The sequence below is a fragment of the Cinclus cinclus genome, chromosome 6 (assembly GCF_963662255.1).
Source record: "Cinclus cinclus chromosome 6, bCinCin1.1, whole genome shotgun sequence".
In the NCBI taxonomy this organism is placed as follows: domain Eukaryota; kingdom Metazoa; phylum Chordata; class Aves; order Passeriformes; family Cinclidae; genus Cinclus; species Cinclus cinclus.
In genome coordinates this window covers 32,621,943-32,634,186 of record NC_085051.1, presented here as the reverse complement: position 1 = coordinate 32,634,186, position 12,244 = coordinate 32,621,943, and the positions used below count along the sequence as shown (strand labels likewise).

The 12,244-nt window shown below is 40.6% G+C and overlaps 1 protein-coding gene across 12 annotated transcripts in view; it reads right to left on the bottom strand.

Annotated features, from left to right (window-relative positions):
• Positions 1-12,244, bottom strand: part of MEIS2 (Meis homeobox 2) — a 172,312-nt gene that overhangs the window by 6,947 nt on the left and 153,121 nt on the right. The gene's annotated exons all lie outside the window — the stretch shown is intronic.

The following is a 12,244-nucleotide window of genomic DNA, read 5'->3' as shown; positions in this document are numbered from 1 at the left end:
AACTCCTGCAGTTGGAGCCTGTAAAGGCGAGGGTCGTTTGGAGGTCAGTGCCAGCTGGGGGCCACCTCTGTGTCCAAGCGGGGACACCCCGAGCAAGGCGAGCGCCCGCCTGCCCTCAACTCAGGCACCTTTCAACTCGTTAGAAACCCTCAGTCACAGGTACATGTGGTTAATATTAGGCCCAAAATAACCTTTTTTTTTTTTTTTTTTTTTTTTTAATCTCAAACTGGGGTGGTTGCCGAAGCTTTTGAGCACTGGTAAAGGCAGTTAGTTGGCTGCGGAGCCTGGATTTAATTTTGCTAGTAATCCAAAAATAAGTGCTTGCATATTTCTTATTAGCTTAATGCGCAGCAATCCACATCAGCATAAGCTAAGCTAAATTAATTTCCCTAAAATAATTTCAAAACTTGCCTATTCACAAAATATCTTTGAAAACAGGGCAATTTTCTATCACTCGGGAGCCACACTTGTTTTTGTCCCTTCTCTTTGTGTTTGAGAACACTTCGGAGCCTTCGTGCAGGTTTTGTGTGCTATTTCACAGCTCAGGCTTTCGCCTGGTGACCCTTAAGGAGTGCTAATGAAGTCGAATACTAGCGTTTAATCCTCTTCAGAAATACTAACATGCCCATCATCCAAAACAGCCTCCAATAATTGCCATTGGGCCCGATCCAACGCCTAGCAAAGTCTTTCAGTCAGTTAACTGAAAACTAAGTTCATCTGCTCATTTAGTAAATTGCTAGCCTTTATACAGCATCAACTCCGCAAGGCCTTTTGTCACGCTTCCCTCACTCCCTCCCACCCTCTGGTTAAATTCCTTCGCAGATAATAAAGGTCGGTGGCACACCTTCTTCGATTGCACCTTCTGTAATCACAGTGGTGGAAATTTCATTAGACAGATGCATAAATGCTACAAGTGATGCTAAAGGACTCTTTTGCATCTTTCTATTTACATCCAAAAGACATTCTTTAGGAAAAGTATCATTCAGTTGTCAGAAATGTCATCCTGCCTCAGAATTAGTCATGACTTCAGCTATTAAAAACTCAGACACAGTCAATGTATTTGTTTATTCCCTTCTGACTGTGGCACAGCGAAGGTATCACTGCCAGTTCTGTGATTTTGAAGTGTGTTTCCGCCCTCAGAGACAAAGGTCCCCGATAGGACTTATTTGCTGAGTTACTTTCCAGCAACGTTGCTGCGCTGACCAAATGGAGCCTGACCTGAACCTCCTCCATCCAGCACGCCTTTTATCAGCTAAAGTTAAGGCCAATAGAGATTAACAGGAAAGCCTGATAAGGCTGTTTTCTCTTCTCCTATGAGCTTCTAATGGTGTATACAGATGGTAAGGTTTTAAAGAATGGAATGAACTCTTATTTAGGCCTGTAAAAAATCACAGAAACACCCCCCCCCCACACGCACACACTTTCCATCTTACTAACCCCTTTTCTTCAATCAGGCCACTCTTCAGGAAAACCAAATTGCTCTTTCTTTTTTTTTTTTAAACCCCAACCACTTTTATTATTTACATCTGGTGGTCCCCTTATTTATGTCCCTCTCCACTTCCCTGCACACACACCCCTGCTCACAGGGCTGCTAAGCATTATGGGCCTTGGCTCCCAGCAGGAGAACTCCACACTGTCTTCAAACAAATAATTAAGGGGAAGGTTAAAGGTTCACCCAGAGGTCATATCTTTGGATACTCCTCAGAAAGTTTACATTAGTAAGAAATGGGTACCCTCTGAAGTGTTCTTTCAATGGGCTCACACAAGGCAGAGCATTAAGAAAATTCTACATCCTTAAGGGTTTCAGGTAACATCTGCTTTACCTCTGAGCACAGAGATTGGGGACACTGTGCTCCAGCCTTACATATTCGACAGTCTCCACAGACCAAGCCTTTGGGGTGTTGAAAACTCCATCTTGCCCAGCCATTCACTCCCAGAGGAGAGTGGCCTTATTTTATCCCACTGATGTGTATAAAAGCCAGTCTTTCACTGCAAACTCAACCTCGAGGCAATTCGCTAGTTGTTTTGGAAAGGGGAGTTCAAGCACTAAAAGCGAGTCCTCCATATTTGTTTTCCTACCGAAATAAATTGGAAAAAAAATTTATACAATTAGTCCAGTTAAAACTTGTGAAAAATAGCTCTTGGGTTTGATTTCTGATTTCCTTATTTCTCCATTTTTCTTTTGAAAATCTGCATAACAGCAGGTGCAAGCAAAGTCCTCTAGACCAGCAACAACTTCATCTAGAGAGAAGATACACTGATATATACTTGGAAAGATACAGGAGAACAGGCTTTAGGCATCCAGGTAATTTTGAAATTCCATTTCTATGGTTCCTCTGAAAAATCTTGTTCATACACAGCATCAGTTATACCCACCAGTGGGTATGTCTGAAAAATGACACCTGAAATTATTTATATTTGCAAGACTGCAGGTGCAAAACAGACATACATTTCAGGTGAAGCTAAAAATCGAATCCTAGTTTCACTAGCAGTAGCAACATCATGTAATGCATCAGCACAATTGGTAGACAAGGGCATAGAATACAGTGTTTGTGCATTATTATTTATTCCTTATACTGCCCCATAAATATGCACAGTACATAATAGAGACATAGAAAGAGAGTCCCTGCCCTAGCCTTTACATTTTTTGAGGGATGTTTTTGAATCCCTCGGAGAGCCATATCCAGGGCCAAAGTAAAGCAAAATACAGCCTTTTGCACAGCACTTCAGTTTGTGTTGCAAAAACAATCTGATGTTATTTAGGCCCAAATGTCTTCAAAAGGCATTAAGAGACAGGTGAAAAAAGAGAACACCAATGCCACTGTTTTCAGCATTATTTGGAACCCTATAAAAGAAGAATTCACAGCTCTGCTCCTGACACTAATTGCTTACCCTTCACCCAGAGGCCAAAGATTGAATGGCCTGAAAAGATGAGTAAAATCTATCAAAAAGACATGGACTTCTTTGTTACTCTGCTCTTAATAGTAATGCCTATTATTTGGATGATAGCAGCAGTTAAGAGGACCCAATGAAGCTCAGTCTTACTCCACCCCATGCTTCACAAGCACACTGTCCAAGAGAACTCAGTCTGAACAGATTTCCAGGCAAAGCCTGAGGGAGAGGAGAGACGCCTTCTCCCTGTTCGTGGAGGGGAACAGAGACAGAAGGAGATTAAGTGACAAGGCCAAAGTCATACAAGAGATCTTTGGCAGAGCCACACACCCAACATAGATTTCCTCAGTCCTCTTTCAGCGCTCCTACAATCTGCTATCCATATGCTATCTTTCCTTTGTTCCCCCAGCTTAACAGTCAGGCACACTGGCAGGGGACTGCAAAGAGAGCTCACATTGCCACTGTTTGTGCCTTACCTGCTGCGTAGATAAAGAGGGGTCATCAGCCTCCGGGGCTGTGAGGCAGTACCTTCACAAACTCTGCATTCATATGGTACTTGGTCCTCATTCCAGAATGATAAATGAGGTGTGTAATGTTGAGAAATACACGTCATTGACATAGCAGGCTCAATAAAAAACTCACTCCCAGCATTTTGCAAATGACAGATTACCAACCTTGCTGATTCATACAATAGCCATTTGAATCAAAAGGTTTTTTGCATCTTGTATTTTTTCTCTAATTGCTGACTAAAGCAGCCACATCTATTTCCTATAGCCAGAGTCTGTCTTTCTCACACAAATAGTTCTGGCTACTTTTGCGGGACAGTTTATGAAAGCACAAATGAACAAGATCTGGCTCAAAATGTACAATATGGACGTTTTTAAAAGGAGGTGATTTCACTTTTATCTGCTTACAGCAAAACCCAGTAGAGCAGTAAAGGTGCACTAGTGAATATGCAATGTAGTCTGGTGATTTGGAAGCACTAGTCCTAATTGGTCCTACCATTGATAATTAGCATGACAATATAATCTAAATATATGCATTTAATCACATCTCTTCAAATCGAGACTTGGCTTTCTTTGTCCAAAATAAATATGCATTCTGTACTTTATAGGAAGCCCTGTAATTAATCTTCTTTATATATTTATCGTATTTTATCTCAAGTCATATCAAATGATGTCAAACTTATATTTGCATAATACATTTTATTCTATAATAAAATAATGCTCTGATAAAATCATAGAGACGTATTTCTGCAAAGTGCAAAGAAATAAATAGCAAATAGTGGTCTCTTAATCTGCTTCTTCAAATCTGGCACACTCAAAAATGATTTTTTGTTGTTTCCCCTGTCTTTTTTATATTTACTGTACGTATATTTTGAAACACTGTGACCACACCATAACTGAATCTGCTTAAGATTAGTTCTTAAAATGAACTGTTAGTGACTCTACTGATTAGCAATCACAATTAGAAACATCTCCAGCTTTACTTTACGGCTATCATGGAAAATTCACTTTAAGTATGTAGGGTCACAACAGGTCTTGTTTCAGGAGGATGAAGTACATGTATAGTTAGGAAACTGTAACTTGTTCCCAACCGAGGGCCTAACCTGAACTCAAGCAGAGAGTGATATTTAACTCCCATCACTTGCGTGTATGTCTAATAGCTTCTCTGAGATGAACTGGTGCCAAATGGAACCATTCCTGCCCCAGCAGTGGAGACTGCTCCCCATGAGAAACTGAGGAACCACATGGAACCACCACGTACAATGCAAAATGCCAGTGTCAGTCTTCAATCTGGATTTCCACTTAAAATATCCATCCCAGAAAATAAGGTGCTAAAATACTGAATTTATTTAACAAACCAGCCATTGCATAAGGAGGTTCTCAATTCTTTATGTGAAAACCAGAGAAATAAACAAATTTGTGAGATGAATTCACAATCAGTTCTTTAAAAGGATTAATGACAAGTAAAGTTTTGACTCAGTTTTAGCCGAACACACTTCTGCTCTTAGACTTGAAAAGGACAGAAGTAGTGAGTGAACATTGTCAAAGAGTCACAGAAATAATGGAAAAAATACAAGTAACAATAGCAGCATTAATTTGGGGTTAGAAGTGTTTGCTATCTGACATCTGAATAAAAAAATTAATGTAAAAAAATTTTTAGGTGCCAAGGGGAACAGTCTTGCAAGATTTTTCAAAAACCTGCCAAATGCAGATGAGAAGTTCAACTCTTATTAAACCTACATAAATGGGAGCTGAGTTAGAAGAATAAATGGGGTCTAAGCACCTGCTTCAATGTTTTTGCTGAGTAAGAGTCTAAGAATGCATTCTAAAAAGTAATCCAAATGTTTTCACCTTGGATGGGGAAATAAATCCTTGCCTAAATGATATTTCAGTATTTGGACTATGAACATGTCAGTGTTTAGCTCAAGTGCACATGCTACACTGATCCCTTGTTGCCCAAGAACGCCCTAATTTTGAAGGGAAAATAACCAATGAAAGAGTCACAAAATATGTTTTCCAAAGTAACCTAGAAAATTACTTCTTTTCCAAGCAGAAAAAAGAATTTTAAAAGTCGTGAGCTCCTCAGAGCAGTCTAAAAGAATGCATTAGAAAAGCTACTGATTTGCAGAAACACTTTTATGAATATTCACCCCCTGTCTTTACAGCAGTCTTTGGCTATCACCTAAATTTTTATCTGAACAAGTAAAATCTATTTATCTTAGTTTATTTAACTTCTCCCTCCTATGTATTCTAAACTGACAGAATTAGGTTTAGGCAGTATGTGTATCTACAAAAATAGTTGAAAAAGCCCTTCTTTATGCTTCACTGAATCTATGCCACACCTGGTTACCAACTCATATTTGCAGCATTCCTTATAGGAAATTAAAAAAGCTGAGTTAGTCACCTGGAAATAAGCCATCTAAACAAGGCTTTCCTAAGTCATGAACATTGAGAAATGGAGTCAGTTATGCGATAGCTTTTGAGAGGAAGCGGGAGGGACAGGCTGTTTCTTTCCCTGGCAAAGCTTCACCTAATTTTGGACAACCTTGTCAGAGAAAGGGGGTTAAGGGCTTTTTACACCGACTTTCTAAAGCTTATTCAGACATCTCACATCTGTCAAAGGTGTGATTCAAAGGACCTAAGTCACCATCCACGTTTGGTGAAGACTCCAGAAGATGACAGAGAACAACTTATCTGGGTGCCTGAGGCAGCCTGAGGTAGGTGCTAACCATCCCAAAGACTTGTGCTGCATCTTCTATGTTTATGTTGGACCTCCTAAAAATACCTCGTGCCATTTGGAGCTGCCAATTGTTGGAAATCATGACTTTGCTCGTCCTGTAACTGTGAGACTGTCCTAAAAAAATCAGAAATTTAAACAGCACTCTTCCCACTGTTTACTTTGTGAGTTTTTCAGTCGTTGCACCACATTTTTTAAATGCTCTTCTCAGCCACAAAATCTAGAAACTTACTTGAAAGATTCTCACATAGCCATCGTCTCCTGGAGGCGGGACTTCGAATTAACGTGAAATAACTTGAGCCTTGTGATAAAATCATGAAAATTGGCAAGCCGGGCCTCTATTCACCTCAGAGGAAAATCGGCCTCGTTAAACGCGTAACTGCCGGTTACCAGATCAGTCCAGAACGACTTGGCCGTGCCGAGGAAAGCCCCGGTGGCGGTCACGGGGAGCACCTGCGCTGCAGCACAGCCCGGGGAGCCCTGCCTTGGCCCCGGGGCAGGGGTTTGTGCCGGGGCCTTCCCCGGCAGGCGAGGAACCCGGTACCCGCCGGCCCGCGGCCCTCACGGCCCGCCAAGGCCGCATCCAGCCGTTCCATGGGGTCGGCAGCAGCGGCGCCGTCCAGGGAAGAGCGATCGCTCCCGGCCGCAGGCCCGGGCCGGCCTCGAGGTGCGGGCCGGGCGGCCCCAAGGGAGGCCTCCCGCTGTGCAGCAGGGCGCCATGAGGTGGGGCCAGAGCACCGCGGCCGGGCCGGGGGTGTCGCTGCCCCGCGGAGCCGGGGCCGGCTCGGCTCGGCTCGGCTCGGCTCCACACCCGCCACTGCCCTGGTAGGCACAGCCTGTCTGACGAGATCCCAAGCAAACCCCATGCGAAAGTGGCATCCCGTATTCCGCCTTGGCGCCTGATGGGAAACAAGCGCCTTTTGGTGCGTGCCACCTGAAACCACAGAGCACACGCCGGAGGAGGCTGCTCCTCTCTTGACAGGGCCATCAGGTTGCTCGTGTATGTTTTTTTACCACGCACCGTAAAAATGATCTTTTAAAGACACTTCAAAGGAAGGGAGGAGAAAAACAGACATACCTCCTTAGCTATTCATATCTTACAGATAAAATGTAAAGTCAATAGACACAAGCCATAGCATTTAACCTCATCCTGTACTTGATTTATTGCAGATGAGAATCAACTAGAAACGGAATCACTTTGAATTTTTTACTACTGACATTAAAATTCCATGTTTGTATACATATGTCCTGTGGAAATGCTAAATACAATTTTAGCTAGTTTGGCATGCACTTTGATTTGATAGCACTAAGAAATTAATGTTAAAGGTAGACAACAAATATCCTCTAAAATCTTAAGTAACTCATGCCTTTAAAAATGTGTTAATTTGTCATCTTAAACTCCGAGGATAATATTTTCAGAACTAGTTCGGGTCCAACAGTCTTGAAAATGCAATCGGGAGCTGAGAGACCTCGTTTTAGGTAACTTTTAAAAAACCCAAACAAAGTGTAGTTTTTGAATAATATCACATTCAAGTATTTTACGCCTGTTTTTAACATAAATATTTAGCATATTGGTTTTTTAAAATCAATTCGAAATTGACCAAAAAGGAGAGTTGTCAACAAATTTAACATCTGTTTAACTTCCCTGATCAAATAAGATTAAGGCAGTAATTCTCCCTTTTACTTTTCAGTGGAAACTACCTAAGTAGTAACTTGCCAAAAATGTATGAAGGTGTTTAGCAATTATGTAGTGGGTATGTTTGAAGAGATCAAGGTGAACTCACATGTCCTGTGCTATGGGTATCTCTGATTAGCTTGTCATCTACTCTGAAGAAGATGTAGCCCAACTCTCCTGTACTATGTAACAGGCCAGCTGTTAGCTGTCTGTCAAGCACCTAAAGTGGACAAGTAGTCCAGGAGCAAAAATGTCACTCCTTTGATCTGGCAAGGAGCAGCTGCTGATTTATAGAGTAGGACTTTGTTCTTCCGTTCTATTTTACTTTCTTTCCTAAGGCAGAACCACAAAATCCAGCAGAAAAAAAAAAAGTGCCATTCTCTGCAACATCAACAAGCTCTGACAACTGCAACAGGGTTTTTCTTGGCCCTAACAAAGCTTTCAGGCATCTCCTTTGACGCTCACCTTTTTTTTTTCGTTCTTCTTTTTGCAATGCGGTAGTTATTGTTTAATTCAGCTTCTGTAAATGGAATGGACTGTGGCCAGCAAGCCTGGGGCATAAACACACCTGTATGAAAGAAGCCTTATTGTAGCAACCATCTACAACCAACCTGCACATGCACTACCAGTTCGTGAGTTCAGAAGGAATGTTCCATTTTCCCTAACAGTAAATTTTGCCTTAAGATAACTACTTTTTGTACCCACTGTCCTGTCTTGACCGTGAAGCTTGCATACACGTTTTCATTGTTATTAAAATCTGAAGGAAAAAAAATGTGTATTTTTCTACCTGTCAACCAGGGAATGTCAAGAAATTGGATCCAAAGAGCCCACTTAAAAAAAAAAAAACAAACAACAAACAAAAAACACAGCTAAAATATATTTATAGAAACACACTGCTGAAAGTTTGAAAACCAGGATTGTAAAGATATCTGTTCTGTTTCAGGCATAGTGATGCAGTTTCAAGTACCTCCAGCTTATACTCCTGTAGATTCTCCTTAAAAGAAAGCATTTGGCAAAACAAGAACTCAGTAAGAAATAGCATTTGATGCAACTAACCAGACTGCAATACTGCCAGCCTAGAGTCAATACTCTATTTGTTCTCTTACAAGGTGCTGAGCAGATTCTGTGAGGTGATCTGTTACCTCACACACTGGTAAACTCCTGCCTCACCCATTGGTATAGCAAGAGTTTTCCTTTATTTCCCTTATGATCTGTTTTCACGTTTATTAGCTAAAAATCCAAACCTACAGGGCACAATAAAAGGCTGCAGTATAATGCTGCTGAAGAGCAGAAACAGTTTGGCCCTGATTTGTGTCCATGCTCATGCTGTATTCACATTTCTTTATACTGTAACTTTAAAAACAGACAAAAAAAGATTATAAAAACAAAGATGGGAAGAGGTGAGGGTGGTGGGGGCGACATCATGACTACAAGATCTTTTGCATATATGTTAGCTTGTGGAAATAAATAAGAACTATTACAGCCAGAGCCCTAAGGGAGGCAGGAAAACAATGATGTACAGGATAGTATAAAATGATATATTAAAAACTGTGCTGTCAGTGGAACAATAGAATATTAAGCAAAAGTCCATTATAATTGGCAGATATTTAGCTGTAGACATCTTTCTCTGGTTGGTGGGTACTAAAGAATACGTGAGAGGAAAGAGAACTAGTTAGGCAATTAGAAGCAATGGGCATAAATAATACACTATATATAAATACATCTCCCCCTTTCCCCAGTTATAGCTCTTACCTGAATATACCTAATAACCTCTCTGTAAGTCATATCTACATGCTGATATCCCTTGTGTTTTGCTCTTTGCACTGTCTGGGTACTGGAGATTCTGCTGATGTAAATCTCTCTTTCTGTAGATGCAGATGTTAAATGTTTTCCCTTTAATTTTTACAATACTAGTGGCAAGACTTCATCAAACCAGAGCATCTAATGTATTAGTAGCTAAAGATGTGTCAACACCACACACACACCATGAGGCTGCAGCCTGCCATGTTATGGAATACATGCTTCACAGCGATGAGCTGGTAGCAGAGCAAGTGTGGGACAAGTATATTAAGTACGCTAAAATGAAAAGGTAAATACACTGATCTTCCCAGTGTCATACTGGTGAAACTTTTGCTATGTCTTCTCCCATTTTATGTTCTCTGTATTCCACATGAATCAGGCGGAAATTTTCTAAAAACATTTTTGAGAGTTTGTTCCATATGAGCATGTTTCATGGATGCCTGTGTCTTAGTTGTCAGCCAAACTGGTTAGGCATGGAAAAATTGAAAATCTCTGTGGGGCCGTTACCTCAGCCTATCACTCCATATCCCAGGCTCTCATATTTTCTGACCTTCATCTCTCCAGGGCTCAGTCTTGCTCCCTAGCCTACCTTGCTCTCTCCCCAGAGATAACTGCAAAGTACAGCTGGCAAGTCAGTGATAAAGCTTGCTGGTGCTCTGCAAGGGTCCTAGATGGCCAGATATTCTGTGATTGAGGACATATATATGAATGTTATAACATTTCTTGTCTCTGCTGTTTTGAACAAGCTTCTGTCTTCTGAACAAGCAAGGACTGAAACCTTGAGGGTTTACTCTTTCGAAAACATTTGAAAGGCTGGGTTCTCCTAATTTCAGTACTCAGGTGGCTTATGGGCAGAGCAGAGCAGAGCATTGGAGAAGTCTGTGCACCATGATTCAGTTGTTGGCTTTCCCAGCTAAAGAGATGTTTTTCAATGTAATTTTCTTTCTTCTGTTAAAGGATGGGTATGGAGATGTTTTTTTTAATGCAATCATTGCCACTTAAATAGCTCATGTGAAAATTAAACCCTACCACAGAAAGAAACTTGAAACGCATTTCTTCAATCAAAACTGGCTAGTTCTGTAATGTGTTCCACTCTCCCATATTTTGCATACAATTGAGATATTTGTCATGAAATGAAACCCAATCTATATAAACTATCTAATATTTACCTTTATTTCTTTATGAGAGCAGTTTGGAAACTGTGTGTGATCTTACATAATTTTAATAACTGGTTGCTGATGGATTTTGATATTAACTCTGACTGCTCTGACTGATAGGATGTTGAGACTTAATTTTCAGAATTTCACTAATTGTTCCTACACTGCGTAGGGGTAAAGGCATCTAAGAATATGTGTATAAACCTGCATATGAGCCCACAAAACTGATAATGGCACGGATGTATCCAACAGTGTTCGTCACTTCATTCTGCTCTAGTAAAGCACTCAGATATATAAGGGAAATGTTAAAAATTATAAAGTTCTATTATCAAAATCATCATAGGCTCTGTAAAGCTAATCCCAAATGTTCAGTGAATTTCTGAGTTAGAAGGCAGTACTAGCCAATGGGTGTTGACATTAGTGCCTAAATTGTAGGTGATCTGTTCTCAAGGAATTTTCTGTCTCTGGTTAGATGTTCCAGGAATCACCAGAAGGTGGACTTAGATACCTAACTACATTTTTCTAGTTAAAAAAAAATAAATAAAAGCTGTCACTTAACACTGAAAATGCCTAAATTCTTTAGGCATGTAGATCTCTACTTTTTAAGATCCCATCTCACCATCATTTTTGCTGCTGTGTATTTGTGTTTCCTAACAGTCAGTCACTTTCTGCAGTAACCGTGCTCTGTCTCTGAGCTAGACACTTATGTCCAATCAGGATTCCTATGGATCCTTTTAGACAGACAGACATCTTGGGACAAGCCTATTCATCCTTATAATAACAGAGATAAACATCTCTCCTTTTTAGCTGACACCATAATTATTTGACTGTTTATCTGGAAAGAAGGAGATAAGTTTTAGCTCCCCATCCTGCTTTATTTGGAACACAGACATGAGCATGGGTCCATCACATTCTAAAAGAATATCTGAATCACCCACAGAGTCAGTACAGTAAACAAAGCCCTTTCAGTTCATGTTCTGAAGATGTTCCACCCAAATTAAGCAATTTTACAGCCATAATTAACTAGCCCTTAACTTTCACACATCTGAAGTTGGAGCCTTAACGAAGAGGCTGTACAGTCAAGCTCATGCTCCTAATTAATTTTGTTCTAGTGACTAGTCGTTACACACACAAAAGAACTGGAAATCAGGGGAACAAGAAAGGCATGATAGTGAAGAAAAGTAAAGATGCACCATTATGTTCAATATCCCATTGATTGAGAAACTAAACTCAATTGGAATGGTTAAGACATTGATTTAAATAATACTAAGAGAAGATCTGCAAACATATATTCTATTTAACAAGGAATTTTCTAGCCAGTGAGCTATCGAGGATAGCACTCCCTCTACCCCATTTGACTCTTTTGTGTAAACCTTGGTATGGCTGATGTATGACACAAGCTTTGGCCGAGTTTGGCCCTTGAGGCAAGGCTGATTTTGTATTGAAAGTTGTGTCACTGTGGAACAGGTTCCTGCCT